Consider the following 26,402-nt stretch of genomic DNA (forward strand, 5'->3'; position numbering starts at 1 on the left):
GGCCACATCTCTCGTGGGCGTTTCCTCATACAATCAGAGCATGGAAGTCATCATGTCAACAATGGCTAAGCAGTAGGTCTACTCTGCTTTAAGACAAAACATTCACATCCAAACACCAAATGTTGACATCATTCGATCCCTTTATAACACAAACGTCTACAAATCAACCGAGTAGCATGAGTTTTCTACGTTGGGAGACAACATGACAAAGCACTACGTACGTTTCCACTGAGTTTCATTTAGTTTGAACTGATTGCATTAGTACTGCTATCAAGGTACATGGCGATTTAGAACATTCCTGTATCGATCACATGAGACTGACAGCTCACTTTGAGGATCTAAAGGGAAGAGCTCCGCGATAGCCTTTACACTGGCAACAAACCACTAAACAGCAGTGGTGTGTTTGTAATTCTATCAAGAAGCATATTTCTGCTTGGTATCGAACCAGGGACCTTTCACGTGTTAGGCAAACGTGATGACCACTACACTACAGAAACCTTGCTTGTCTGAATGGGCACATCTCTTGTGGGCATTTCCTCATACAATCAGAGCATGAAAGTCATCATGTCAACAATGGCTAAGCAGTAGGTCTACTCTGCTTTAAGACAAAACATTCACATCCAAACACCAAATGTTGACATCATTCGATCCCTTTATAACACAAACGTCTACAAATCAACCGAGTAGCATGAGTTTTCTACGTTGGGAGACAACATGACAAAGCACTACGTACGTTTCCACTGAGTTTCATTTTGTTTGAACTGATTGCATTAGTACTGCTATGAAGGTTCATGGCGATTTAGAACATTCCTGTATCGATCACATGAGACTGAGAGCTCACTTTGAGGATCTAAAGGGAAGAGCTCCCCGATAGCCTTTACACTGGCAACAAATCACTAAACAGCAGTGGTGTTTGTCATTCTATCAAGAAGCATGTTTCTGCCTGGTATCGAACCAGGGACCTTTCGCGTGTAAGGCGAACGTGATGACCACTACACTACAGAAACCTTGCTTGCCTGAATGGCCACATCTCTCGTGGGCGTTTCCTCATACAATCAGAGCATGGAAGTCATCATGTCAACAATCGCTAAGCAGTAGGTCTACTCTGCTTTAAGACAAAACATTCACATCCAAACACCAAATGTTGACATCATTCGATACCTTTATAACACAAACGTCTACAAATCAACCGAGTAGCATGAGTTTTCTATGTTGGGAGACAACATGACAAAGCACTAGGTAAGTTTCCACTGAGTTTCATTTTGATTGAACCGGCTGCATTAGTACTGCTATCAAGGTACATGGCGATTTAGAACATTCCTGTATCGATCACATGAGACTGACAGCTCACTTTGAGGTTCTAAAGGGAAGAGCTCCCTGATAGCCTTTACACTGGCAACAAACCACTAAACAGCAGTGGTGTTTGTCATTCTATCAAGAAGCATGTTTCTGCCAGGTATCGAACCAGGGACCTTTCGCATGTGAGGCGAACGTGATGACCACTACACTACAGAAACCTTGCTTGTCTGAATGGGCACATCTCTCGTGGGCGTTTCCTCATACAATCAGAGCATGGAAGTCATCGTGTCAACAATGCCTAAGCAGTAGGTCTACTCTGCTTTAAGACAAAACATTCACATCCAAACACCAAATGTTGACATCATTCGATCCCTTTATAACACAAACGTCTACAAATCAACCGAGTAGCATGAGTTTTCTACGTTGGGAGACAACATGACAAAGCACTAGGTAAGTATCCACTGAGTTTCATTTTGATTGAACTGGCTGCCTTAGTACTGCTATCAAGGTACATGGCGATTTAGAACATTCCTGTATCGATCACATGAGACTGACAGCTCACTTTGAGGATCTAAAGGGAAGAGCTCCCTGATAGCCTTTACACTGGCAACAAACCACTAAACAGCAGTGGTGTTTGTCATTCTATCAAGAAGCATGTTTCTGCCTGGTATCGAACCAGGGACCTTTCGCGTGTAAGGCGAACATGATGACCACTACACTACAGAAACCTTGCTTGTCTGAATGGGCACATCTCTCGTGGGCGTTTCCTCATACAATCAGAGCATGGAAGTCATCATGTCAACAATGGCTAAGCAGTAGGTCTACTCTGCTTTAAGACAAAACATTCACATCCAAACACCAAATGTTGACATCATTCGATCCCTTGATAACACAAACGTCTACAAATCAACCTAGTAGCATGAGTTTTCTACGTTGGGAGACAACATGACAAAGCACTAGGTACGTTTCCACTGAGTTTCATTTTGATTGAACTGGCTGCATTAGTACTGCTATCAAGGTACATGGCGATTTAGAACATTCCTGTATCGATCACATGAGACTGACAGCTCACTTTGAGGATCTAAAGGGAAGAGCTCCCTGATTGCCTTTACACTGGCAACAAACCACTAAACAGCAGTGGTGTGTTTGTCATTCTATCAAGAAGCATGTTTCTGCCTGGTATCGAACCAGGGACCTTTCGCGTGTAAGGCGAACGTGATGACCACTACACTACAGAAACCTTGCTTGTCGGAATGGGCACATCTCTCGTGGGCGTTTCCTCATACAATCAGAGCATGGAAGTCATCATGTCAACAATGCCTAAGCAGTAGGTCTACTCTGCTTTAAGACAAAACATTCACATCCAAACACCAAATGTTGACATCATTCGATCCCTTTATAACACAAACGTCTACAAATCAACCGAGTAGCATGAGTTTTCTACGTTGGGAGACAACATGACAAAGCACTAGGTAAGTTTCCACTGAGTTTCATTTTGATTGAACTGGCTGCATTAGTACTGCTATCAAGGTACATGGCGATTTATAACATTCCTGTATCGATCACATGAGACTGACAGCTCACTTTGAGGATCTAAAGGCAAGCGCTCCCCGATAGCCTTTACACTGGCAACAAATCACTAAACAGCAGTGGTGTTTGTCATTCTATCAAGAGACATGTTTCTGCCTGGTATTGAACCAGGGACCTTTCGCATGTGAGGCGAACGTGATGACCACTACACTACAGAAACCTTGCTTGTCTGAATGGGCACATCTCTCGTGGGCGTTTCCTCATTCTATCAGAGCATGGAAGTCATCATGTCAACAATGGCTAAGCAGTAGGTCTACTCTGCTTTAAGACAAAACATTCACATCCAAACACCAAATGTTGACATCAGTCGATACCTTTATAACACAAACGTCTACAAATCAACCGAGTAGCATGAGTTTTCTATGTTGGGAGACAACATGACAAAGCACTAGGTAAGTTTCCACTGAGTTTAATTTTGATTGAACCGGCTGCATTAGTACTGCTATCAAGGTACATGGCGATTTAGAACATTCCTGTATCGATCACATGAGACTGACAGCTCACTTTGAGGATCTAAAGGGAAGAGCTCCCTGATTGCCTTTACACTGGCAACAAACCACTAAACAGCAGTGGTGTGTTTGTCATTCTATCAAGAAGCATGTTTCTGCCTGGTATCGAACCAGGGACCTTTCGCGTGTAAGGCGAACGTGATGACCACTACACTACAGAAACCTTGCTTGTCGGAATGGGCACATCTCTCGTGGGCGTTTCCTCATACAATCAGAGCATGGAAGTCATCATGTCAACAATGCCTAAGCAGTAGGTCTACTCTGCTTTAAGACAAAACATTCACATCCAAACACCAAATGTTGACATCATTCGATCCCTTTATAACACAAACGTCTACAAATCAACCGAGTAGCATGAGTTTTCTACGTTGGGAGACAACATGACAAAGCACTAGGTAAGTTTCCACTGAGTTTCATTTTGATTGAACTGGCTGCATTAGTACTGCTATCAAGGTACATGGCGATTTATAACATTCCTGTATCGATCACATGAGACTGACAGCTCACTTTGAGGATCTAAAGGCAAGCGCTCCCCGATAGCCTTTACACTGGCAACAAATCACTAAACAGCAGTGGTGTTTGTCATTCTATCAAGAGACATGTTTCTGCCTGGTATTGAACCAGGGACCTTTCGCATGTGAGGCGAACGTGATGACCACTACACTACAGAAACCTTGCTTGTCTGAATGGGCACATCTCTCGTGGGCGTTTCCTCATTCTATCAGAGCATGGAAGTCATCATGTCAACAATGGCTAAGCAGTAGGTCTACTCTGCTTTAAGACAAAACATTCACATCCAAACACCAAATGTTGACATCAGTCGATACCTTTATAACACAAACGTCTACAAATCAACCGAGTAGCATGAGTTTTCTATGTTGGGAGACAACATGACAAAGCACTAGGTAAGTTTCCACTGAGTTTAACTTTGATTGAACCGGCTGCATTAGTACTGCTATCAAGGTACATGGCGATTTAGAACATTCCTGTATCGATCACATGAGACTGACAGCTCACTTTGAGGATCTAAAGGGAAGAGCTCCCCGATAGCCTTTACACTGGCAACAAACCACTAAACAGCAGTGGTGTGTTTGTCATTCTATCAAGAAGCATGTTTCTGCCTGGTATCGAACCAGGGACCTTTCGCGTGTAAGGCGAACATGATGACCACTACACTACAGAAACCTTGCTTGTCTGAATGGGCACATCTCTCGTGGGCGTTTCCTCATACAATCAGAGCATGGAAGTCATCATGTCAACAATGGCTAAGCAGTAGGTCTACTCTGCTTTAAGACAAAACATTCACATCCAAACACCAAATGTTGACATCATTCGATCCCTTGATAACACAAACGTCTACAAATCAACCGAGTAGCATGAGTTTTCTACGTTGGGAGACAACATGACAAAGCACTAGGTACGTTTCCACTGAGTTTCATTTTGATTGAACTGGCTGCATTAGTACTGCTATCAAGGTACATGGCGATTTAGAACATTCCTGTATCGATCACATGAGACTGACAGCTCACTTTGAGGATCTAAAGGGAAGAGCTCCCTGATTGCCTTTACACTGGCAACAAACCACTAAACAGCAGTGGTGTGTTTGTCATTCTATCAAGAAGCATGTTTCTGCCTGGTATCGAACCAGGGACCTTTCGCATGTAAGGCGAACGTGATGACCACTACACTACAGAAACCTTGCTTGTCTGAATGGGCACATCTCTCGTGGGCGTTTCCTCATACAATCAGAGCATGGAAGTCATCATGTCAACAATGGCTAAGCAGTAGGTCTACTCTGCTTTAAGACAAAACATTCACATCCAAACACCAAATGTTGACATCATTCGATCCCTTTATAACACAAACGTCTACAAATCAACCGAGTAGCATGAGTTTTCTACGTTGGGAGACAACATGACAAAGCACTAGGTAAGTTTCCACTGAGTTTCATTTTGATTGAACTGGCTGCATTAGTACTGCTATCAAGGTACATGGCGATTTAGAACATTCCTGTATCGATCACATGAGACTGACAGCTCACTTTGAGGATCTAAATGCAAGCGCTCCCCGATAGCCTTTACACTGGCAACAAATCACTAAACAGCAGTGGTGTTTGTCATTCTATCAAGAAGCATGTTTCTGCTTGGTATTGAACCAGGGACCTTTCGCATGTGAGGCGAACGTGATGACCACTACACTACAGAAACCTTGCTTTTCTGAATGGGCACATCTCTCGTGGGCGTTTCCTCATACAATCAGAGCATGGAAGTCATCATGTCAACAATGCCTAAGCAGTAGGTCTACTCTGCTTTAAGACAAAACATTCACATCCAAACACCAAATGTTGACATCATTCGATCCCTTTATAACACAAACGTCTACAAATCAACCGAGTAGCATGAGTTTTCTACGTTGGGAGACAACATGACAAAGCACTAGGTAAGTTTCCACTGAGTTTCATTTTGATTGAACTGGCTGCATTAGTACTGCTATCAAGGTACATGGCGATTTAGAACATTCCTGTATCGATCACATGAGACTGACAGCTCACTTTGAGGATCTAAAGGCAAGCGCTCCCCGATAGCCTTTACTCTGGCAACAAATCACTATACAGCAGTGGTGTTTGTCATTCTATCAAGAAGCATGTTTCTGCCAGGTATCGAACCAGGGACCTTTCGCATGTGAGGCGAACGTGATGACCACTACACTACAGAAACCTTGCTTGTCTGAATGGGCACATCTCTCGTGGGCGTTTCCTCATACAATCAGAGCATGAAAGTCATCATGTCAACAATGCCTAAGCAGTAGGTCTACTCTGCTTTAAGACAAAACATTCACATCCAAACACCAAATGTTGACATCATTCGATCCCTTTATAACACAAACGTCTACAAATCAACCGAGTAGCATGAGTTTTCTACGTTGGGAGACAACATGACAAAGCACTACGTACGTTTCCACTGAGTTTCATTTTGTTTGAACTGATTGCATTAGTACTGCTATGAAGGTTCATGGCGATTTAGAACATTCCTGTATCGATCACATGAGACTGACAGCTCACTTTGAGGATCTAAAGGCAAGCGCTCCCCGATAGCCTTTACACTGGCAACAAATCACTAAACAGCAGTGGTGTTTGTCATTCTATCAAGAGACATGTTTCTGCCTGGTATTGAACCAGGGACCTTTCGCATGTGAGGCGAACGTGATGACCACTACACTACAGAAACCTTGCTTGTCTGAATGGGCACATCTCTCGTGGGCGTTTCCTCATTCTATCAGAGCATGGAAGTCATCATGTCAACAATGGCTAAGCAGTAGGTCTACTCTGCTTTAAGACAAAACATTCACATCCAAACACCAAATGTTGACATCAGTCGATACCTTTATAACACAAACGTCTACAAATCAACCGAGTAGCATGAGTTTTCTATGTTGGGAGACAACATGACAAAGCACTAGGTAAGTTTCCACTGAGTTTAACTTTGATTGAACCGGCTGCATTAGTACTGCTATCAAGGTACATGGCGATTTAGAACATTCCTGTATCGATCACATGAGACTGACAGCTCACTTTGAGGATCTAAAGGGAAGAGCTCCCTGATTGCCTTTACACTGGCAACAAACCACTAAACAGCAGTGGTGTGTTTGTCATTCTATCAAGAAGCATGTTTCTGCCTGGTATCGAACCAGGGACCTTTCGCATGTAAGGCGAACGTGATGACCACTACACTACAGAAACCTTGCTTGTCTGAATGGGCACATCTCTCGTGGGCGTTTCCTCATACAATCAGAGCATGGAAGTCATCATGTCAACAATGGCTAAGCAGTAGGTCTACTCTGCTTTAAGACAAAACATTCACATCCAAACACCAAATGTTGACATCATTCGATCCCTTTATAACACAAACGTCTACAAATCAACCGAGTAGCATGAGTTTTCTACGTTGGGAGACAACATGACAAAGCACTAGGTAAGTTTCCACTGAGTTTCATTTTGATTGAACTGGCTGCATTAGTACTGCTATCAAGGTACATGGCGATTTAGAACATTCCTGTATCGATCACATGAGACTGACAGCTCACTTTGAGGATCTAAATGCAAGCGCTCCCCGATAGCCTTTACACTGGCAACAAATCACTAAACAGCAGTGGTGTTTGTCATTCTATCAAGAAGCATGTTTCTGCTTGGTATTGAACCAGGGACCTTTCGCATGTGAGGCGAACGTGATGACCACTACACTACAGAAACCTTGCTTTTCTGAATGGGCACATCTCTCGTGGGCGTTTCCTCATACAATCAGAGCATGGAAGTCATCATGTCAACAATGCCTAAGCAGTAGGTCTACTCTGCTTTAAGACAAAACATTCACATCCAAACACCAAATGTTGACATCATTCGATCCCTTTATAACACAAACGTCTACAAATCAACCGAGTAGCATGAGTTTTCTACGTTGGGAGACAACATGACAAAGCACTAGGTAAGTTTCCACTGAGTTTCATTTTGATTGAACTGGCTGCATTAGTACTGCTATCAAGGTACATGGCGATTTAGAACATTCCTGTATCGATCACATGAGACTGACAGCTCACTTTGAGGATCTAAAGGCAAGCGCTCCCCGATAGCCTTTACTCTGGCAACAAATCACTAAACAGCAGTGGTGTTTGTCATTCTATCAAGAAGCATGTTTCTGCCAGGTATCGAACCAGGGACCTTTCGCATGTGAGGCGAACGTGATGACCACTACACTACAGAAACCTTGCTTGTCTGAATGGGCACATCTCTCGTGGGCGTTTCCTCATACAATCAGAGCATGAAAGTCATCATGTCAACAATGCCTAAGCAGTAGGTCTACTCTGCTTTAAGACAAAACATTCACATCCAAACACCAAATGTTGACATCATTCGATCCCTTTATAACACAAACGTCTACAAATCAACCGAGTAGCATGAGTTTTCTACGTTGGGAGACAACATGACAAAGCACTACGTACGTTTCCACTGAGTTTCATTTTGTTTGAACTGATTGCATTAGTACTGCTATGAAGGTTCATGGCGATTTAGAACATTCCTGTATCGATCACATGAGACTGAGAGCTCACTTTGAGGATCTAAAGGGAAGAGCTCCCCGATAGCCTTTACACTGGCAACAAATCACTAAACAGCAGTGGTGTTTGTCATTCTATCAAGAAGCATGTTTCTGCCTGGTATCGAACCAGGGACCTTTCGCGTGTAAGGCGAACGTGATGACCACTACACTACAGAAACCTTGCTTGCCTGAATGGCCACATCTCTCGTGGGCGTTTCCTCATACAATCAGAGCATGGAAGTCATCATGTCAACAATCGCTAAGCAGTAGGTCTACTCTGCTTTAAGACAAAACATTCACATCCAAACACCAAATGTTGACATCATTCGATACCTTTATAACACAAACGTCTACAAATCAACCGAGTAGCATGAGTTTTCTACGTTGGGAGACAACATGACAAAGCACTAGGTAAGTTTCCACTGAGTTTCATTTTGATTGAACTGGCTGCATTAGTACTGCTATCAAGGTACATGGCGATTTAGAACATTCCTGTATCGATCACATGAGACTGACAGCTCACTTTGAGGATCTAAAGGCAAGCGCTCCCCAATAGCCTTTACACTGGCAACAAATCACTAAACAGCAGTGGTGTTTGTCATTCTATCAAGAAACATGTTTCTGCCTGGTATCGAACCAGGGACCTTTCGCGTGTGAGGCGAACGTGATGACCACTACACTACAGAAACCTTGCTTGTCTGAATGGCCACATCTCTCGTGGGCGTTTCCTCATACAATCAGAGCATGGAAGTCATCATGTCAACAATGGCTAAGCAGTAGGTCTACTCTGCTTTAAGACAAAACATTCACATCCAAACACCAAATGTTGACATCATTCGATCCCTTTATAACACAAACGTCTACAAATCAACCGAGTAGCATGAGTTTTCTACGTTGGGAGACAACATGACAAAGCACTACGTACGTTTCCACTGAGTTTCATTTAGTTTGAACTGATTGCATTAGTACTGCTATCAAGGTACATGGCGATTTAGAACATTCCTGTATCGATCACATGAGACTGACAGCTCACTTTGAGGATCTAAAGGGAAGAGCTCCCCGATAGCCTTTACACTGGCAACAAACCACTAAACAGCAGTGGTGTGTTTGTAATTCTATCAAGAAGCATATTTCTGCCTGGTATCGAACCAGGGACCTTTCACGTGTTAGGCAAACGTGATGACCACTACACTACAGAAACCTTGCTTGTCTGAATGGGCACATCTCTTGTGGGCATTTCCTCATACAATCAGAGCATGAAAGTCATCATGTCAACAATGGCTAAGCAGTAGGTCTACTCTGCTTTAAGACAAAACATTCACATCCAAACACCAAATGTTGACATCATTCGATCCCTTTATAACACAAACGTCTACAAATCAACCGAGTAGCATGAGTTTTCTACGTTGGGAGACAACATGACAAAGCACTACGTACGTTTCCACTGAGTTTCATTTTGTTTGAACTGATTGCATTAGTACTGCTATGAAGGTTCATGGCGATTTAGAACATTCCTGTATCGATCACATGAGACTGAGAGCTCACTTTGAGGATCTAAAGGGAAGAGCTCCCCGATAGCCTTTACACTGGCAACAAATCACTAAACAGCAGTGGTGTTTGTCATTCTATCAAGAAGCATGTTTCTGCCTGGTATCGAACCAGGGACCTTTCGCGTGTAAGGCGAACGTGATGACCACTACACTACAGAAACCTTGCTTGTCTGAATGGGCACATCTCTCGTGGGCGTTTCCTCATACAATCAGAGCATGGAAGTCATCATGTCAACAATGCCTAAGCAGTAGGTCTACTCTGCTTTAAGACAAAACATTCACATCCAAACACCAAATGTTGACATCATTCGATACCTTTATAACACAAACGTCTACAAATCAACCGAGTAGCATGAGTTTTCTATGTTGGGAGACAACATGACAAAGCACTAGGTAAGTTTCCACTGAGTTTCATTTTGATTGAACCGGCTGCATTAGTACTGCTATCAAGGTACATGGCGATTTAGAACATTCCTGTATCGATCACATGAGACTGACAGCTCACTTTGAGGTTCTAAAGGGAAGAGCTCCCTGATAGCCTTTACACTGGCAACAAACCACTAAACAGCAGTGGTGTTTGTCATTCTATCAAGAAGCATGTTTCTGCCAGGTATCGAACCAGGGACCTTTCGCATGTGAGGCGAACGTGATGACCACTACACTACAGAAACCTTGCTTGTCTGAATGGGCACATCTCTCGTGGGCGTTTCCTCATACAATCAGAGCATGGAAGTCATCGTGTCAACAATGCCTAAGCAGTAGGTCTACTCTGCTTTAAGACAAAACATTCACATCCAAACACCAAATGTTGACATCATTCGATCCCTTTATAACACAAACGTCTACAAATCAACCGAGTAGCATGAGTTTTCTACGTTGGGAGACAACATGACAAAGCACTAGGTAAGTATCCACTGAGTTTCATTTTGATTGAACTGGCTGCCTTAGTACTGCTATCAAGGTACATGGCGATTTAGAACATTCCTGTATCGATCACATGAGACTGACAGCTCACTTTGAGGATCTAAAGGGAAGAGCTCCCTGATAGCCTTTACACTGGCAACAAACCACTAAACAGCAGTGGTGTTTGTCATTCTATCAAGAAGCATGTTTCTGCCTGGTATCGAACCAGGGACCTTTCGCGTGTAAGGCGAACATGATGACCACTACACTACAGAAACCTTGCTTGTCTGAATGGGCACATCTCTCGTGGGCGTTTCCTCATACAATCAGAGCATGGAAGTCATCATGTCAACAATGGCTAAGCAGTAGGTCTACTCTGCTTTAAGACAAAACATTCACATCCAAACACCAAATGTTGACATCATTCGATCCCTTGATAACACAAACGTCTACAAATCAACCTAGTAGCATGAGTTTTCTACGTTGGGAGACAACATGACAAAGCACTAGGTATGTTTCCACTGAGTTTCATTTTGATTGAACTGGCTGCATTAGTACTGCTATCAAGGTACATGGCGATTTAGAACATTCCTGTATCGATCACATGAGACTGACAGCTCACTTTGAGGATCTAAAGGGAAGAGCTCCCTGATTGCCTTTACACTGGCAACAAACCACTAAACAGCAGTGGTGTGTTTGTCATTCTATCAAGAAGCATGTTTCTGCCTGGTATCGAACCAGGGACCTTTCGCATGTAAGGCGAACGTGATGACCACTACACTACAGAAACCTTGCTTGTCTGAATGGGCACATCTCTCGTGGGCGTTTCCTCATACAATCAGAGCATGAAAGTCATCATGTCAACAATGCCTAAGCAGTAGGTCTACTCTGCTTTAAGACAAAACATTCACATCCAAACACCAAATGTTGACATCATTCGATCCCTTTATAACACAAACGTCTACAAATCAACCGAGTAGCATGAGTTTTCTACGTTGGGAGACAACATGACAAAGCACTACGTACGTTTCCACTGAGTTTCATTTTGTTTGAACTGATTGCATTAGTACTGCTATGAAGGTTCATGGCGATTTAGAACATTCCTGTATCGATCACATGAGACTGAGAGCTCACTTTGAGGATCTAAAGGGAAGAGCTCCCCGATAGCCTTTACACTGGCAACAAATCACTAAACAGCAGTGGTGTTTGTCATTCTATCAAGAAGCATGTTTCTGCCTGGTATCGAACCAGGGACCTTTCGCGTGTAAGGCGAACGTGATGACCACTACACTACAGAAACCTTGCTTGCCTGAATGGCCACATCTCTCGTGGGCGTTTCCTCATACAATCAGAGCATGGAAGTCATCATGTCAACAATCGCTAAGCAGTAGGTCTACTCTGCTTTAAGACAAAACATTCACATCCAAACACCAAATGTTGACATCATTCGATACCTTTATAACACAAACGTCTACAAATCAACCGAGTAGCATGAGTTTTCTATGTTGGGAGACAACATGACAAAGCACTAGGTAAGTTTCCACTGAGTTTCATTTTGATTGAACCGGCTGCATTAGTACTGCTATCAAGGTACATGGCGATTTAGAACATTCCTGTATCGATCACATGAGACTGACAGCTCACTTTGAGGTTCTAAAGGGAAGAGCTCCCTGATAGCCTTTACACTGGCAACAAACCACTAAACAGCAGTGGTGTTTGTCATTCTATCAAGAAGCATGTTTCTGCCAGGTATCGAACCAGGGACCTTTCGCATGTGAGGCGAACGTGATGACCACTACACTACAGAAACCTTGCTTGTCTGAATGGGCACATCTCTCGTGGGCGTTTCCTCATACAATCAGAGCATGGAAGTCATCGTGTCAACAATGCCTAAGCAGTAGGTCTACTCTGCTTTAAGACAAAACATTCACATCCAAACACCAAATGTTGACATCATTCGATCCCTTTATAACACAAACGTCTACAAATCAACCGAGTAGCATGAGTTTTCTACGTTGGGAGACAACATGACAAAGCACTAGGTAAGTATCCACTGAGTTTCATTTTGATTGAACTGGCTGCCTTAGTACTGCTATCAAGGTACATGGCGATTTAGAACATTCCTGTATCGATCACATGAGACTGACAGCTCACTTTGAGGATCTAAAGGGAAGAGCTCCCTGATAGCCTTTACACTGGCAACAAACCACTAAACAGCAGTGGTGTTTGTCATTCTATCAAGAAGCATGTTTCTGCCTGGTATCGAACCAGGGACCTTTCGCGTGTAAGGCGAACATGATGACCACTACACTACAGAAACCTTGCTTGTCTGAATGGGCACATCTCTCGTGGGCGTTTCCTCATACAATCAGAGCATGGAAGTCATCATGTCAACAATGGCTAAGCAGTAGGTCTACTCTGCTTTAAGACAAAACATTCACATCCAAACACCAAATGTTGACATCATTCGATCCCTTGATAACACAAACGTCTACAAATCAACCTAGTAGCATGAGTTTTCTACGTTGGGAGACAACATGACAAAGCACTAGGTACGTTTCCACTGAGTTTCATTTTGATTGAACTGGCTGCATTAGTACTGCTATCAAGGTACATGGCGATTTAGAACATTCCTGTATCGATCACATGAGACTGACAGCTCACTTTGAGGATCTAAAGGGAAGAGCTCCCTGATTGCCTTTACACTGGCAACAAACCACTAAACAGCAGTGGTGTGTTTGTCATTCTATCAAGAAGCATGTTTCTGCCTGGTATCGAACCAGGGACCTTTCGCGTGTAAGGCGAACGTGATGACCACTACACTACAGAAACCTTGCTTGTCGGAATGGGCACATCTCTCGTGGGCGTTTCCTCATACAATCAGAGCATGGAAGTCATCATGTCAACAATGCCTAAGCAGTAGGTCTACTCTGCTTTAAGACAAAACATTCACATCCAAACACCAAATGTTGACATCATTCGATCCCTTTATAACACAAACGTCTACAAATCAACCGAGTAGCATGAGTTTTCTACGTTGGAAGACAACATGACAAAGCACTAGGTAAGTTTCCACTGAGTTTCATTTTGATTGAACTGGCTGCATTAGTACTGCTATCAAGGTACATGGCGATTTATAACATTCCTGTATCGATCACATGAGACTGACAGCTCACTTTGAGGATCTAAAGGCAAGCGCTCCCCGATAGCCTTTACACTGGCAACAAATCACTAAACAGCAGTGGTGTTTGTCATTCTATCAAGAGACATGTTTCTGCCTGGTATTGAACCAGGGACCTTTCGCATGTGAGGCGAACGTGATGACCACTACACTACAGAAACCTTGCTTGTCTGAATGGGCACATCTCTCGTGGGCGTTTCCTCATTCTATCAGAGCATGGAAGTCATCATGTCAACAATGGCTAAGCAGTAGGTCTACTCTGCTTTAAGACAAAACATTCACATCCAAACACCAAATGTTGACATCAGTCGATACCTTTATAACACAAACGTCTACAAATCAACCGAGTAGCATGAGTTTTCTATGTTGGGAGACAACATGACAAAGCACTAGGTAAGTTTCCACTGAGTTTAACTTTGATTGAACCGGCTGCATTAGTACTGCTATCAAGGTACATGGCGATTTAGAACATTCCTGTATCGATCACATGAGACTGACAGCTCACTTTGAGGATCTAAAGGGAAGAGCTCCCCGATAGCCTTTACACTGGCAACAAACCACTAAACAGCAGTGGTGTGTTTGTCATTCTATCAAGAAGCATGTTTCTGCCTGGTATCGAACCAGGGACCTTTCGCGTGTAAGGCGAACATGATGACCACTACACTACAGAAACCTTGCTTGTCTGAATGGGCACATCTCTCGTGGGCGTTTCCTCATACAATCAGAGCATGGAAGTCATCATGTCAACAATGGCTAAGCAGTAGGTCTACTCTGCTTTAAGACAAAACATTCACATCCAAACACCAAATGTTGACATCATTCGATCCCTTGATAACACAAACGTCTACAAATCAACCGAGTAGCATGAGTTTTCTACGTTGGGAGACAACATGACAAAGCACTAGGTACGTTTCCACTGAGTTTCATTTTGATTGAACTGGCTGCATTAGTACTGCTATCAAGGTACATGGCGATTTAGAACATTCCTGTATCGATCACATGAGACTGACAGCTCACTTTGAGGATCTAAAGGGAAGAGCTCCCTGATTGCCTTTACACTGGCAACAAACCACTAAACAGCAGTGGTGTGTTTGTCATTCTATCAAGAAGCATGTTTCTGCCTGGTATCGAACCAGGGACCTTTCGCATGTAAGGCGAACGTGATGACCACTACACTACAGAAACCTTGCTTGTCTGAATGGGCACATCTCTCGTGGGCGTTTCCTCATACAATCAGAGCATGGAAGTCATCATGTCAACAATGGCTAAGCAGTAGGTCTACTCTGCTTTAAGACAAAACATTCACATCCAAACACCAAATGTTGACATCATTCGATCCCTTTATAACACAAACGTCTACAAATCAACCGAGTAGCATGAGTTTTCTACGTTGGGAGACAACATGACAAAGCACTAGGTAAGTTTCCACTGAGTTTCATTTTGATTGAACTGGCTGCATTAGTACTGCTATCAAGGTACATGGCGATTTAGAACATTCCTGTATCGATCACATGAGACTGACAGCTCACTTTGAGGATCTAAAGGCAAGCGCTCCCCGATAGCCTTTACACTGGCAACAAATCACTAAACAGCAGTGGTGTTTGTCATTCTATCAAGAAGCATGTTTCTGCTTGGTATTGAACCAGGGACCTTTCGCATGTGAGGCGAACGTGATGACCACTACACTACAGAAACCTTGCTTGTCTGAATGGGCACATCTCTCGTGGGCGTTTCCTCATACAATCAGAGCATGGAAGTCATCATGTCAACAATGCCTAAGCAGTAGGTCTACTCTGCTTTAAGACAAAACATTCACATCCAAACACCAAATGTTGACATCATTCGATCCCTTTATAACACAAACGTCTACAAATCAACCGAGTAGCATGAGTTTTCTACGTTGGGAGACAACATGACAAAGCACTAGGTAAGTTTCCACTGAGTTTCATTTTGATTGAACTGGCTGCATTAGTACTGCTATCAAGGTACATGGCGATTTAGAACATTCCTGTATCGATCACATGAGACTGACAGCTCACTTTGAGGATCTAAAGGCAAGCGCTCCCCGATAGCCTTTACTCTGGCAACAAATCACTATACAGCAGTGGTGTTTGTCATTCTATCAAGAAGCATGTTTCTGCCAGGTATCGAACCAGGGACCTTTCGCATGTGAGGCGAACGTGATGACCACTACACTACAGAAACCTTGCTTGTCTGAATGGGCACATCTCTCGTGGGCGTTTCCTCATACAATCAGAGCATGGAAGTCATCATGTCAACAATGCCTAAGCAGTAGGTCTACTCTGCTTTAAGACAAAACATTCACATCCAAACACCAAATGTTGACATCATTCGATCCCTTTATAACACAAACGTCTACAAATCAACCGAGTAGCATGAGTTTTCTACGTTGGGAGACAACATGACAAAGCACTAGGTAAGTTTCCACTGAGTTTCATTTTGATTGAACCGGCTGCATTAGTACTGCTATCAAGGTACATGGCGATTTAGAACATTCCTGTATCGATCACATGAGACTGACAGCTCACTTTGAGGATCTAAAGGGAAGAGCTCCCTGATAGCCTTTACACTGGCAACAAACCACTAAACAGCAGTGGTGTTTGTCATTCTATCAAGAAGCATGTTTCTGCCTGGTATCGAACCAGGGACCTTTCGCGTGTAAGGCGAACATGATGACCACTACACTACAGAAACCTTGCTTGTCTGAATGGGCACATCTCTCGTGGGCGTTTCCTCATACAATCAGAGCATGGAAGTCATCATGTCAACAATGGCTAAGCAGTAGGTCTACTCTGCTTTAAGACAAAACATTCACATCCAAACACCAAATGTTGACATCATTCGATCCCTTGATAACACAAACGTCTACAAATCAACCTAGTAGCATGAGTTTTCTACGTTGGGAGACAACATGACAAAGCACTAGGTACGTTTCCACTGAGTTTCATTTTGATTGAACTGGCTGCATTAGTACTGCTATCAAGGTACATGGCGATTTAGAACATTCCTGTATCGATCACATGAGACTGACAGCTCACTTTGAGGATCTAAAGGGAAGAGCTCCCTGATTGCCTTTACACTGGCAACAAACCACTAAACAGCAGTGGTGTGTTTGTCATTCTATCAAGAAGCATGTTTCTGCCTGGTATCGAACCAGGGACCTTTCGCGTGTAAGGCGAACGTGATGACCACTACACTACAGAAACCTTGCTTGTCGTAATGGGCACATCTCTCGTGGGCGTTTCCTCATACAATCAGAGCATGGAAGTCATCATGTCAACAATGTCTAAGCAGTAGGTCTACTCTGCTTTAAGACAAAACATTCACATCCAAACACCAAATGTTGACATCATTCGATCCCTTTATAACACAAACGTCTACAAATCAACCGAGTAGCATGAGTTTTCTACGTTGGAAGACAACATGACAAAGCACTAGGTAAGTTTCCACTGAGTTTCATTTTGATTGAACTGGCTGCATTAGTACTGCTATCAAGGTACATGGCGATTTATAACATTCCTGTATCGATCACATGAGACTGACAGCTCACTTTGAGGATCTAAAGGCAAGCGCTCCCCGATAGCCTTTACACTGGCAACAAATCACTAAACAGCAGTGGTGTTTGTCATTCTATCAAGAGACATGTTTCTGCCTGGTATTGAACCAGGGACCTTTCGCATGTGAGGCGAACGTGATGACCACTACACTACAGAAACCTTGCTTGTCTGAATGGGCACATCTCTCGTGGGCGTTTCCTCATTCTATCAGAGCATGGAAGTCATCATGTCAACAATGGCTAAGCAGTAGGTCTACTCTGCTTTAAGACAAAACATTCACATCCAAACACCAAATGTTGACATCAGTCGATACCTTTATAACACAAACGTCTACAAATCAACCGAGTAGCATGAGTTTTCTATGTTGGGAGACAACATGACAAAGCACTAGGTAAGTTTCCACTGAGTTTAACTTTGATTGAACCGGCTGCATTAGTACTGCTATCAAGGTACATGGCGATTTAGAACATTCCTGTATCGATCACATGAGACTGACAGCTCACTTTGAGGATCTAAAGGGAAGAGCTCCCCGATAGCCTTTACACTGGCAACAAACCACTAAACAGCAGTGGTGTGTTTGTCATTCTATCAAGAAGCATGTTTCTGCCTGGTATCGAACCAGGGACCTTTCGCGTGTAAGGCGAACATGATGACCACTACACTACAGAAACCTTGCTTGTCTGAATGGGCACATCTCTCGTGGGCGTTTCCTCATACAATCAGAGCATGGAAGTCATCATGTCAACAATGGCTAAGCAGTAGGTCTACTCTGCTTTAAGACAAAACATTCACATCCAAACACCAAATGTTGACATCATTCGATCCCTTGATAACACAAACGTCTACAAATCAACCGAGTAGCATGAGTTTTCTACGTTGGGAGACAACATGACAAAGCACTAGGTACGTTTCCACTGAGTTTCATTTTGATTGAACTGGCTGCATTAGTACTGCTATCAAGGTACATGGCGATTTAGAACATTCCTGTATCGATCACATGAGACTGACAGCTCACTTTGAGGATCTAAAGGGAAGAGCTCCCTGATTGCCTTTACACTGGCAACAAACCACTAAACAGCAGTGGTGTGTTTGTCATTCTATCAAGAAGCATGTTTCTGCCTGGTATCGAACCAGGGACCTTTCGCATGTAAGGCGAACGTGATGACCACTACACTACAGAAACCTTGCTTGTCTGAATGGGCACATCTCTCGTGGGCGTTTCCTCATACAATCAGAGCATGGAAGTCATCATGTCAACAATGGCTAAGCAGTAGGTCTACTCTGCTTTAAGACAAAACATTCACATCCAAACACCAAATGTTGACATCATTCGATCCCTTTATAACACAAACGTCTACAAATCAACCGAGTAGCATGAGTTTTCTACGTTGGGAGACAACATGACAAAGCACTAGGTAAGTTTCCACTGAGTTTCATTTTGATTGAACTGGCTGCATTAGTACTGCTATCAAGGTACATGGCGATTTAGAACATTCCTGTATCGATCACATGAGACTGACAGCTCACTTTGAGGATCTAAATGCAAGCGCTCCCCGATAGCCTTTACACTGGCAACAAATCACTAAACAGCAGTGGTGTTTGTCATTCTATCAAGAAGCATGTTTCTGCTTGGTATTGAACCAGGGACCTTTCGCATGTGAGGCGAACGTGATGACCACTACACTACAGAAACCTTGCTTGTCTGAATGGGCACATCTCTCGTGGGCGTTTCCTCATACAATCAGAGCATGGAAGTCATCATGTCAACAATGGCTAAGCAGTAGGTCTACTCTGCTTTAAGACAAAACATTCACATCCAAACACCAAATGTTGACATCATTCGATCCCTTGATAACACAAACGTCTACAAATCAACCTAGTAGCATGAGTTTTCTACGTTGGGAGACAACATGACAAAGCACTAGGTACGTTTCCACTGAGTTTCATTTTGATTGAACTGGCTGCATTAGTACTGCTATCAAGGTACATGGCGATTTAGAAGATTCCTGTATCGATCACATGAGACTGACAGCTCACTTTGAGGATCTAAAGGGAAGAGCTCCCTGATTGCCTTTACACTGGCAACAAACCACTAAACAGCAGTGGTGTGTTTGTCATTCTATCAAGAAGCATGTTTCTGCCTGGTATCGAACCAGGGACCTTTCGCGTGTAAGGCGAACGTGATGACCACTACACTACAGAAACCTTGCTTGTCGGAATGGGCACATCTCTCGTGGGCGTTTCCTCATACAATCAGAGCATGGAAGTCATCATGTCAACAATGCCTAAGCAGTAGGTCTACTCTGCTTTAAGACAAAACATTCACATCCAAACACCAAATGTTGACATCATTCGATCCCTTTATAACACAAACGTCTACAAATCAACCGAGTAGCATGAGTTTTCTACGTTGGAAGACAACATGACAAAGCACTAGGTAAGTTTCCACTGAGTTTCATTTTGATTGAACTGGCTGCATTAGTACTGCTATCAAGGTACATGGCGATTTATAACATTCCTGTATCGATCACATGAGACTGACAGCTCACTTTGAGGATCTAAAGGCAAGCGCTCCCCGATAGCCTTTACACTGGCAACAAATCACTAAACAGCAGTGGTGTTTGTCATTCTATCAAGAGACATGTTTCTGCCTGGTATTGAACCAGGGACCTTTCGCATGTGAGGCGAACGTGATGACCACTACACTACAGAAACCTTGCTTGTCTGAATGGGCACATCTCTCGTGGGCGTTTCCTCATTCTATCAGAGCATGGAAGTCATCATGTCAACAATGGCTAAGCAGTAGGTCTACTCTGCTTTAAGACAAAACATTCACATCCAAACACCAAATGTTGACATCAGTCGATACCTTTATAACACAAACGTCTACAAATCAACCGAGTAGCATGAGTTTTCTATGTTGGGAGACAACATGACAAAGCACTAGGTAAGTTTCCACTGAGTTTAACTTTGATTGAACCGGCTGCATTAGTACTGCTATCAAGGTACATGGCGATTTAGAACATTCCTGTATCGATCACATGAGACTGACAGCTCACTTTGAGGATCTAAAGGGAAGAGCTCCCCGATAGCCTTTACACTGGCAACAAACCACTAAACAGCAGTGGTGTGTTTGTCATTCTATCAAGAAGCATGTTTCTGCCTGGTATCGAACCAGGGACCTTTCGCGTGTAAGGCGAACATGATGACCACTACACTACAGAAACCTTGCTTGTCTGAATGGGCACATCTCTCGTGGGCGTTTCCTCATACAATCAGAGCATGGAAGTCATCATGTCAACAATGGCTAAGCAGTAGGTCTACTCTGCTTTAAGACAAAACATTCACATCCAAACACCAAATGTTGACATCATTCGATCCCTTGATAACACAAACGTCTACAAATCAACCGAGTAGCATGAGTTTTCTACGTTGGGAGACAACATGACAAAGCACTAGGTACGTTTCCACTGAGTTTCATTTTGATTGAACTGGCTGCATTAGTACTGCTATCAAGGTACATGGCGATTTAGAACATTCCTGTATCGATCACATGAGACTGACAGCTCACTTTGAGGATCTAAAGGGAAGAGCTCCCTGATTGCCTTTACACTGGCAACAAACCACTAAACAGCAGTGGTGTGTTTGTCATTCTATCAAGAAGCATGTTTCTGCCTGGTATCGAACCAGGGACCTTTCGCATGTAAGGCGAACGTGATGACCACTACACTACAGAAACCTTGCTTGTCTGAATGGGCACATCTCTCGTGGGCGTTTCCTCATACAATCAGAGCATGGAAGTCATCATGTCAACAATGGCTAAGCAGTAGGTCTACTCTGCTTTAAGACAAAACATTCACATCCAAACACCAAATGTTGACATCATTCGATCCCTTTATAACACAAACGTCTACAAATCAACCGAGTAGCATGAGTTTTCTACGTTGGGAGACAACATGACAAAGCACTAGGTAAGTTTCCACTGAGTTTCATTTTGATTGAACTGGCTGCATTAGTACTGCTATCAAGGTACATGGCGATTTAGAACATTCCTGTATCGATCACATGAGACTGACAGCTCACTTTGAGGATCTAAATGCAAGCGCTCCCCGATAGCCTTTACACTGGCAACAAATCACTAAACAGCAGTGGTGTTTGTCATTCTATCAAGAAGCATGTTTCTGCTTGGTATTGAACCAGGGACCTTTCGCATGTGAGGCGAACGTGATGACCACTACACTACAGAAACCTTGCTTGTCTGAATGGGCACATCTCTCGTGGGCGTTTCCTCATACAATCAGAGCATGGAAGTCATCATGTCAACAATGCCTAAGCAGTAGGTCTACTCTGCTTTAAGACAAAACATTCACATCCAAACACCAAATGTTGACATCATTCGATCCCTTGATAACACAAACGTCTACAAATCAACCTAGTAGCATGAGTTTTCTACGTTGGGAGACAACATGACAAAGCACTAGGTACGTTTCCACTGAGTTTCATTTTGATTGAACTGGCTGCATTAGTACTGCTATCAAGGTACATGGCGATTTAGAACATTCCTGTATCGATCACATGAGACTGACAGCTCACTTTGAGGATCTAAAGGGAAGAGCTCCCTGATTGCCTTTACACTGGCAACAAACCACTAAACAGCAGTGGTGTGTTTGTCATTCTATCAAGAAGCATGTTTCTGCCTGGTATCGAACCAGGGACCTTTCGCGTGTAAGGCGAACGTGATGACCACTACACTACAGAAACCTTGCTTGTCGGAATGGGCACATCTCTCGTGGGCGTTTCCTCATACAATCAGAGCATGGAAGTCATCATGTCAACAATGCCTAAGCAGTAGGTCTACTCTGCTTTAAGACAAAACATTCACATCCAAACACCAAATGTTGACATCATTCGATCCCTTTATAACACAAACGTCTACAAATCAACCGAGTAGCATGAGTTTTCTACGTTGGAAGACAACATGACAAAGCACTAGGTAAGTTTCCACTGAGTTTCATTTTGATTGAACTGGCTGCATTAGTACTGCTATCAAGGTACATGGCGATTTATAACATTCCTGTATCGATCACATGAGACTGACAGCTCACTTTGAGGATCTAAAGGCAAGCGCTCCCCGATAGCCTTTACACTGGCAACAAATCACTAAACAGCAGTGGTGTTTGTCATTCTATCAAGAGACATGTTTCTGCCTGGTATTGAACCAGGGACCTTTCGCATGTGAGGCGAACGTGATGACCACTACACTACAGAAACCTTGCTTGTCTGAATGGGCACATCTCTCGTGGGCGTTTCCTCATTCTATCAGAGCATGGAAGTCATCATGTCAACAATGGCTAAGCAGTAGGTCTACTCTGCTTTAAGACAAAACATTCACATCCAAACACCAAATGTTGACATCAGTCGATACCTTTATAACACAAACGTCTACAAATCAACCGAGTAGCATGAGTTTTCTATGTTGGGAGACAACATGACAAAGCACTAGGTAAGTTTCCACTGAGTTTAACTTTGATTGAACCGGCTGCATTAGTACTGCTATCAAGGTACATGGCGATTTAGAACATTCCTGTATCGATCACATGAGACTGACAGCTCACTTTGAGGATCTAAAGGGAAGAGCTCCCCGATAGCCTTTACACTGGCAACAAACCACTAAACAGCAGTGGTGTGTTTGTCATTCTATCAAGAAGCATGTTTCTGCCTGGTATCGAACCAGGGACCTTTCGCGTGTAAGGCGAACATGATGACCACTACACTACAGAAACCTTGCTTGTCTGAATGGGCACATCTCTCGTGGGCGTTTCCTCATACAATCAGAGCATGGAAGTCATCATGTCAACAATGGCTAAGCAGTAGGTCTACTCTGCTTTAAGACAAAACATTCACATCCAAACACCAAATGTTGACATCATTCGATCCCTTGATAACACAAACGTCTACAAATCAACCGAGTAGCATGAGTTTTCTACGTTGGGAGACAACATGACAAAGCACTAGGTACGTTTCCACTGAGTTTCATTTTGATTGAACTGGCTGCATTAGTACTGCTATCAAGGTACATGGCGATTTAGAACATTCCTGTATCGATCACATGAGACTGACAGCTCACTTTGAGGATCTAAAGGGAAGAGCTCCCTGATTGCCTTTACACTGGCAACAAACCACTAAACAGCAGTGGTGTGTTTGTCATTCTATCAAGAAGCATGTTTCTGCCTGGTATCGAACCAGGGACCTTTCGCATGTAAGGCGAACGTGATGACCACTACACTACAGAAACCTTGCTTGTCTGAATGGGCACATCTCTCGTGGGCGTTTCCTCATACAATCAGAGCATGGAAGTCATCATGTCAACAATGGCTAAGCAGTAGGTCTACTCTGCTTTAAGACAAAACATTCACATCCAAACACCAAATGTTGACATCATTCGATCCCTTTATAACACAAACGTCTACAAATCAACCGAGTAGCATGAGTTTTCTACGTTGGGAGACAACATGACAAAGCACTAGGTAAGTTTCCACTGAGTTTCATTTTGATTGAACTGGCTGCATTAGTACTGCTATCAAGGTACATGGCGATTTAGAACATTCCTGTATCGATCACATGAGACTGACAGCTCACTTTGAGGATCTAAATGCAAGCGCTCCCCGATAGCCTTTACACTGGCAACAAATCACTAAACAGCAGTGGTGTTTGTCATTCTATCAAGAAGCATGTTTCTGCTTGGTATTGAACCAGGGACCTTTCGCATGTGAGGCGAACGTGATGACCACTACACTACAGAAACCTTGCTTGTCTGAATGGGCACATCTCTCGTGGGCGTTTCCTCATACAATCAGAGCATGGAAGTCATCATGTCAACAATGCCTAAGCAGTAGGTCTACTCTGCTTTAAGACAAAACATTCACATCCAAACACCAAATGTTGACATCATTCGATCCCTTTATAACACAAACGTCTACAAATCAACCGAGTAGCATGAGTTTTCTACGTTGGGAGACAACATGACAAAACACTAGGTAAGTTTCCACTGAGTTTCATTTTGATTGAACTGGCTGCATTAGTACTGCTATCAAGGTACATGGCGATTTAGAACATTCCTGTATCGATCACATGAGACTGACAGCTCACTTTGAGGATCTAAAGGCAAGCGCTCCCCGATAGCCTTTACTCTGGCAACAAATCACTATACAGCAGTGGTGTTTGTCATTCTATCAAGAAGCATGTTTCTGCCAGGTATCGAACCAGGGACCTTTCGCATGTGAGGCGAACGTGATGACCACTACACTACAGAAACCTTGCTTGTCTGAATGGGCACATCTCTCGTGGGCGTTTCCTCATACAATCAGAGCATGAAAGTCATCATGTCAACAATGCCTAAGCAGTAGGTCTACTCTGCTTTAAGACAAAACATTCACATCCAAACACCAAATGTTGACATCATTCGATCCCTTTATAACACAAACGTCTACAAATCAACCGAGTAGCATGAGTTTTCTACGTTGGGAGACAACATGACAAAGCACTACGTACGTTTCCACTGAGTTTCATTTTGTTTGAACTGATTGCATTAGTACTGCTATGAAGGTTCATGGCGATTTAGAACATTCCTGTATCGATCACATGAGACTGAGAGCTCACTTTGAGGATCTAAAGGGAAGAGCTCCCCGATAGCCTTTACACTGGCAACAAATCACTAAACAGCAGTGGTGTTTGTCATTCTATCAAGAAGCATGTTTCTGCCTGGTATCGAACCAGGGACCTTTCGCGTGTAAGGCGAACGTGATGACCACTACACTACAGAAACCTTGCTTGCCTGAATGGCCACATCTCTCGTGGGCGTTTCCTCATACAATCAGAGCATGGAAGTCATCATGTCAACAATCGCTAAGCAGTAGGTCTACTCTGCTTTAAGACAAAACATTCACATCCAAACACCAAATGTTGACATCATTCGATACCTTTATAACACAAACGTCTACAAATCAACCGAGTAGCATGAGTTTTCTATGTTGGGAGACAACATGACAAAGCACTAGGTAAGTTTCCACTGAGTTTCATTTTGATTGAACCGGCTGCATTAGTACTGCTATCAAGGTACATGGCGATTTAGAACATTCCTGTATCGATCACATGAGACTGACAGCTCACTTTGAGGTTCTAAAGGGAAGAGCTCCCTGATAGCCTTTACACTGGCAACAAACCACTAAACAGCAGTGGTGTTTGTCATTCTATCAAGAAGCATGTTTCTGCCAGGTATCGAACCAGGGACCTTTCGCATGTGAGGCGAACGTGATGACCACTACACTACAGAAACCTTGCTTGTCTGAATGGGCACATCTCTCGTGGGCGTTTCCTCATACAATCAGAGCATGGAAGTCATCGTGTCAACAATGCCTAAGCAGTAGGTCTACTCTGCTTTAAGACAAAACATTCACATCCAAACACCAAATGTTGACATCATTCGATCCCTTTATAACACAAACGTCTACAAATCAACCGAGTAGCATGAGTTTTCTACGTTGGGAGACAACATGACAAAGCACTAGGTAAGTATCCACTGAGTTTCATTTTGATTGAACTGGCTGCCTTAGTACTGCTATCAAGGTACATGGCGATTTAGAACATTCCTGTATCGATCACATGAGACTGACAGCTCACTTTGAGGATCTAAAGGGAAGAGC

General features: G+C 43.2%; 44 non-coding genes across 44 annotated transcripts; all 44 read right to left on the reverse strand.

The window, feature by feature from the left end:
- Positions 1–934: 934 nt before the first annotated feature.
- trnav-uac (transfer RNA valine (anticodon UAC)) lies at positions 935–1,007 on the reverse strand. Its single transcript has one exon. It is a non-coding gene; the product is annotated as a tRNA-Val (tRNA).
- Positions 1,008–1,444: 437 nt separating this feature from the next.
- trnav-cac (transfer RNA valine (anticodon CAC)) lies at positions 1,445–1,517 on the reverse strand. Its single transcript has one exon. It is a non-coding gene; the product is annotated as a tRNA-Val (tRNA).
- A 437-nt stretch (positions 1,518–1,954) lies between these two features.
- Positions 1,955–2,027, reverse strand: trnav-uac (transfer RNA valine (anticodon UAC)). The gene has a single exon. It is a non-coding gene; the product is annotated as a tRNA-Val (tRNA).
- Positions 2,028–2,466: 439 nt separating this feature from the next.
- On the reverse strand, positions 2,467–2,539 carry trnav-uac (transfer RNA valine (anticodon UAC)). Its single transcript has one exon. It is a non-coding gene; the product is annotated as a tRNA-Val (tRNA).
- Positions 2,540–2,976: 437 nt separating this feature from the next.
- Positions 2,977–3,049, reverse strand: trnav-cac (transfer RNA valine (anticodon CAC)). Its single transcript has one exon. It is a non-coding gene; the product is annotated as a tRNA-Val (tRNA).
- Positions 3,050–3,488: 439 nt separating this feature from the next.
- trnav-uac (transfer RNA valine (anticodon UAC)) lies at positions 3,489–3,561 on the reverse strand. The gene has a single exon. It is a non-coding gene; the product is annotated as a tRNA-Val (tRNA).
- Positions 3,562–3,998: 437 nt separating this feature from the next.
- Positions 3,999–4,071, reverse strand: trnav-cac (transfer RNA valine (anticodon CAC)). Its single transcript has one exon. It is a non-coding gene; the product is annotated as a tRNA-Val (tRNA).
- Positions 4,072–4,510: 439 nt separating this feature from the next.
- trnav-uac (transfer RNA valine (anticodon UAC)) lies at positions 4,511–4,583 on the reverse strand. Its single transcript has one exon. It is a non-coding gene; the product is annotated as a tRNA-Val (tRNA).
- A 439-nt stretch (positions 4,584–5,022) lies between these two features.
- Positions 5,023–5,095, reverse strand: trnav-uac (transfer RNA valine (anticodon UAC)). The gene has a single exon. It is a non-coding gene; the product is annotated as a tRNA-Val (tRNA).
- Positions 5,096–6,042: 947 nt separating this feature from the next.
- trnav-cac (transfer RNA valine (anticodon CAC)) lies at positions 6,043–6,115 on the reverse strand. The gene has a single exon. It is a non-coding gene; the product is annotated as a tRNA-Val (tRNA).
- A 437-nt stretch (positions 6,116–6,552) lies between these two features.
- On the reverse strand, positions 6,553–6,625 carry trnav-cac (transfer RNA valine (anticodon CAC)). The gene has a single exon. It is a non-coding gene; the product is annotated as a tRNA-Val (tRNA).
- Positions 6,626–7,064: 439 nt separating this feature from the next.
- On the reverse strand, positions 7,065–7,137 carry trnav-uac (transfer RNA valine (anticodon UAC)). Its single transcript has one exon. It is a non-coding gene; the product is annotated as a tRNA-Val (tRNA).
- A 947-nt stretch (positions 7,138–8,084) lies between these two features.
- Positions 8,085–8,157, reverse strand: trnav-cac (transfer RNA valine (anticodon CAC)). The gene has a single exon. It is a non-coding gene; the product is annotated as a tRNA-Val (tRNA).
- A 437-nt stretch (positions 8,158–8,594) lies between these two features.
- Positions 8,595–8,667, reverse strand: trnav-uac (transfer RNA valine (anticodon UAC)). Its single transcript has one exon. It is a non-coding gene; the product is annotated as a tRNA-Val (tRNA).
- Positions 8,668–9,104: 437 nt separating this feature from the next.
- On the reverse strand, positions 9,105–9,177 carry trnav-cac (transfer RNA valine (anticodon CAC)). Its single transcript has one exon. It is a non-coding gene; the product is annotated as a tRNA-Val (tRNA).
- A 439-nt stretch (positions 9,178–9,616) lies between these two features.
- On the reverse strand, positions 9,617–9,689 carry trnav-aac (transfer RNA valine (anticodon AAC)). Its single transcript has one exon. It is a non-coding gene; the product is annotated as a tRNA-Val (tRNA).
- Positions 9,690–10,126: 437 nt separating this feature from the next.
- On the reverse strand, positions 10,127–10,199 carry trnav-uac (transfer RNA valine (anticodon UAC)). Its single transcript has one exon. It is a non-coding gene; the product is annotated as a tRNA-Val (tRNA).
- A 437-nt stretch (positions 10,200–10,636) lies between these two features.
- On the reverse strand, positions 10,637–10,709 carry trnav-cac (transfer RNA valine (anticodon CAC)). Its single transcript has one exon. It is a non-coding gene; the product is annotated as a tRNA-Val (tRNA).
- Positions 10,710–11,146: 437 nt separating this feature from the next.
- On the reverse strand, positions 11,147–11,219 carry trnav-uac (transfer RNA valine (anticodon UAC)). Its single transcript has one exon. It is a non-coding gene; the product is annotated as a tRNA-Val (tRNA).
- A 439-nt stretch (positions 11,220–11,658) lies between these two features.
- trnav-uac (transfer RNA valine (anticodon UAC)) lies at positions 11,659–11,731 on the reverse strand. The gene has a single exon. It is a non-coding gene; the product is annotated as a tRNA-Val (tRNA).
- Positions 11,732–12,168: 437 nt separating this feature from the next.
- Positions 12,169–12,241, reverse strand: trnav-uac (transfer RNA valine (anticodon UAC)). Its single transcript has one exon. It is a non-coding gene; the product is annotated as a tRNA-Val (tRNA).
- Positions 12,242–12,678: 437 nt separating this feature from the next.
- Positions 12,679–12,751, reverse strand: trnav-cac (transfer RNA valine (anticodon CAC)). The gene has a single exon. It is a non-coding gene; the product is annotated as a tRNA-Val (tRNA).
- Positions 12,752–13,188: 437 nt separating this feature from the next.
- trnav-uac (transfer RNA valine (anticodon UAC)) lies at positions 13,189–13,261 on the reverse strand. Its single transcript has one exon. It is a non-coding gene; the product is annotated as a tRNA-Val (tRNA).
- Positions 13,262–13,700: 439 nt separating this feature from the next.
- On the reverse strand, positions 13,701–13,773 carry trnav-uac (transfer RNA valine (anticodon UAC)). The gene has a single exon. It is a non-coding gene; the product is annotated as a tRNA-Val (tRNA).
- Positions 13,774–14,210: 437 nt separating this feature from the next.
- Positions 14,211–14,283, reverse strand: trnav-cac (transfer RNA valine (anticodon CAC)). Its single transcript has one exon. It is a non-coding gene; the product is annotated as a tRNA-Val (tRNA).
- Positions 14,284–14,722: 439 nt separating this feature from the next.
- On the reverse strand, positions 14,723–14,795 carry trnav-uac (transfer RNA valine (anticodon UAC)). Its single transcript has one exon. It is a non-coding gene; the product is annotated as a tRNA-Val (tRNA).
- A 439-nt stretch (positions 14,796–15,234) lies between these two features.
- On the reverse strand, positions 15,235–15,307 carry trnav-uac (transfer RNA valine (anticodon UAC)). Its single transcript has one exon. It is a non-coding gene; the product is annotated as a tRNA-Val (tRNA).
- A 947-nt stretch (positions 15,308–16,254) lies between these two features.
- trnav-cac (transfer RNA valine (anticodon CAC)) lies at positions 16,255–16,327 on the reverse strand. The gene has a single exon. It is a non-coding gene; the product is annotated as a tRNA-Val (tRNA).
- A 437-nt stretch (positions 16,328–16,764) lies between these two features.
- Positions 16,765–16,837, reverse strand: trnav-uac (transfer RNA valine (anticodon UAC)). Its single transcript has one exon. It is a non-coding gene; the product is annotated as a tRNA-Val (tRNA).
- A 439-nt stretch (positions 16,838–17,276) lies between these two features.
- Positions 17,277–17,349, reverse strand: trnav-uac (transfer RNA valine (anticodon UAC)). Its single transcript has one exon. It is a non-coding gene; the product is annotated as a tRNA-Val (tRNA).
- Positions 17,350–17,786: 437 nt separating this feature from the next.
- On the reverse strand, positions 17,787–17,859 carry trnav-cac (transfer RNA valine (anticodon CAC)). Its single transcript has one exon. It is a non-coding gene; the product is annotated as a tRNA-Val (tRNA).
- Positions 17,860–18,298: 439 nt separating this feature from the next.
- trnav-uac (transfer RNA valine (anticodon UAC)) lies at positions 18,299–18,371 on the reverse strand. Its single transcript has one exon. It is a non-coding gene; the product is annotated as a tRNA-Val (tRNA).
- Positions 18,372–18,810: 439 nt separating this feature from the next.
- On the reverse strand, positions 18,811–18,883 carry trnav-uac (transfer RNA valine (anticodon UAC)). Its single transcript has one exon. It is a non-coding gene; the product is annotated as a tRNA-Val (tRNA).
- A 949-nt stretch (positions 18,884–19,832) lies between these two features.
- Positions 19,833–19,905, reverse strand: trnav-uac (transfer RNA valine (anticodon UAC)). Its single transcript has one exon. It is a non-coding gene; the product is annotated as a tRNA-Val (tRNA).
- A 437-nt stretch (positions 19,906–20,342) lies between these two features.
- trnav-cac (transfer RNA valine (anticodon CAC)) lies at positions 20,343–20,415 on the reverse strand. The gene has a single exon. It is a non-coding gene; the product is annotated as a tRNA-Val (tRNA).
- Positions 20,416–20,854: 439 nt separating this feature from the next.
- Positions 20,855–20,927, reverse strand: trnav-uac (transfer RNA valine (anticodon UAC)). Its single transcript has one exon. It is a non-coding gene; the product is annotated as a tRNA-Val (tRNA).
- Positions 20,928–21,366: 439 nt separating this feature from the next.
- trnav-uac (transfer RNA valine (anticodon UAC)) lies at positions 21,367–21,439 on the reverse strand. The gene has a single exon. It is a non-coding gene; the product is annotated as a tRNA-Val (tRNA).
- A 949-nt stretch (positions 21,440–22,388) lies between these two features.
- Positions 22,389–22,461, reverse strand: trnav-uac (transfer RNA valine (anticodon UAC)). The gene has a single exon. It is a non-coding gene; the product is annotated as a tRNA-Val (tRNA).
- Positions 22,462–22,898: 437 nt separating this feature from the next.
- On the reverse strand, positions 22,899–22,971 carry trnav-cac (transfer RNA valine (anticodon CAC)). Its single transcript has one exon. It is a non-coding gene; the product is annotated as a tRNA-Val (tRNA).
- Positions 22,972–23,410: 439 nt separating this feature from the next.
- On the reverse strand, positions 23,411–23,483 carry trnav-uac (transfer RNA valine (anticodon UAC)). The gene has a single exon. It is a non-coding gene; the product is annotated as a tRNA-Val (tRNA).
- Positions 23,484–23,922: 439 nt separating this feature from the next.
- On the reverse strand, positions 23,923–23,995 carry trnav-uac (transfer RNA valine (anticodon UAC)). The gene has a single exon. It is a non-coding gene; the product is annotated as a tRNA-Val (tRNA).
- Positions 23,996–24,942: 947 nt separating this feature from the next.
- On the reverse strand, positions 24,943–25,015 carry trnav-cac (transfer RNA valine (anticodon CAC)). Its single transcript has one exon. It is a non-coding gene; the product is annotated as a tRNA-Val (tRNA).
- Positions 25,016–25,452: 437 nt separating this feature from the next.
- On the reverse strand, positions 25,453–25,525 carry trnav-uac (transfer RNA valine (anticodon UAC)). Its single transcript has one exon. It is a non-coding gene; the product is annotated as a tRNA-Val (tRNA).
- A 437-nt stretch (positions 25,526–25,962) lies between these two features.
- trnav-cac (transfer RNA valine (anticodon CAC)) lies at positions 25,963–26,035 on the reverse strand. The gene has a single exon. It is a non-coding gene; the product is annotated as a tRNA-Val (tRNA).
- Positions 26,036–26,402: the final 367 nt, after the last annotated feature.

This window comes from Brachyhypopomus gauderio, unplaced genomic scaffold (assembly GCF_052324685.1).
Source record: "Brachyhypopomus gauderio isolate BG-103 unplaced genomic scaffold, BGAUD_0.2 sc119, whole genome shotgun sequence".
Taxonomy (NCBI): Eukaryota; Metazoa; Chordata; class Actinopteri; order Gymnotiformes; family Hypopomidae; genus Brachyhypopomus; species Brachyhypopomus gauderio.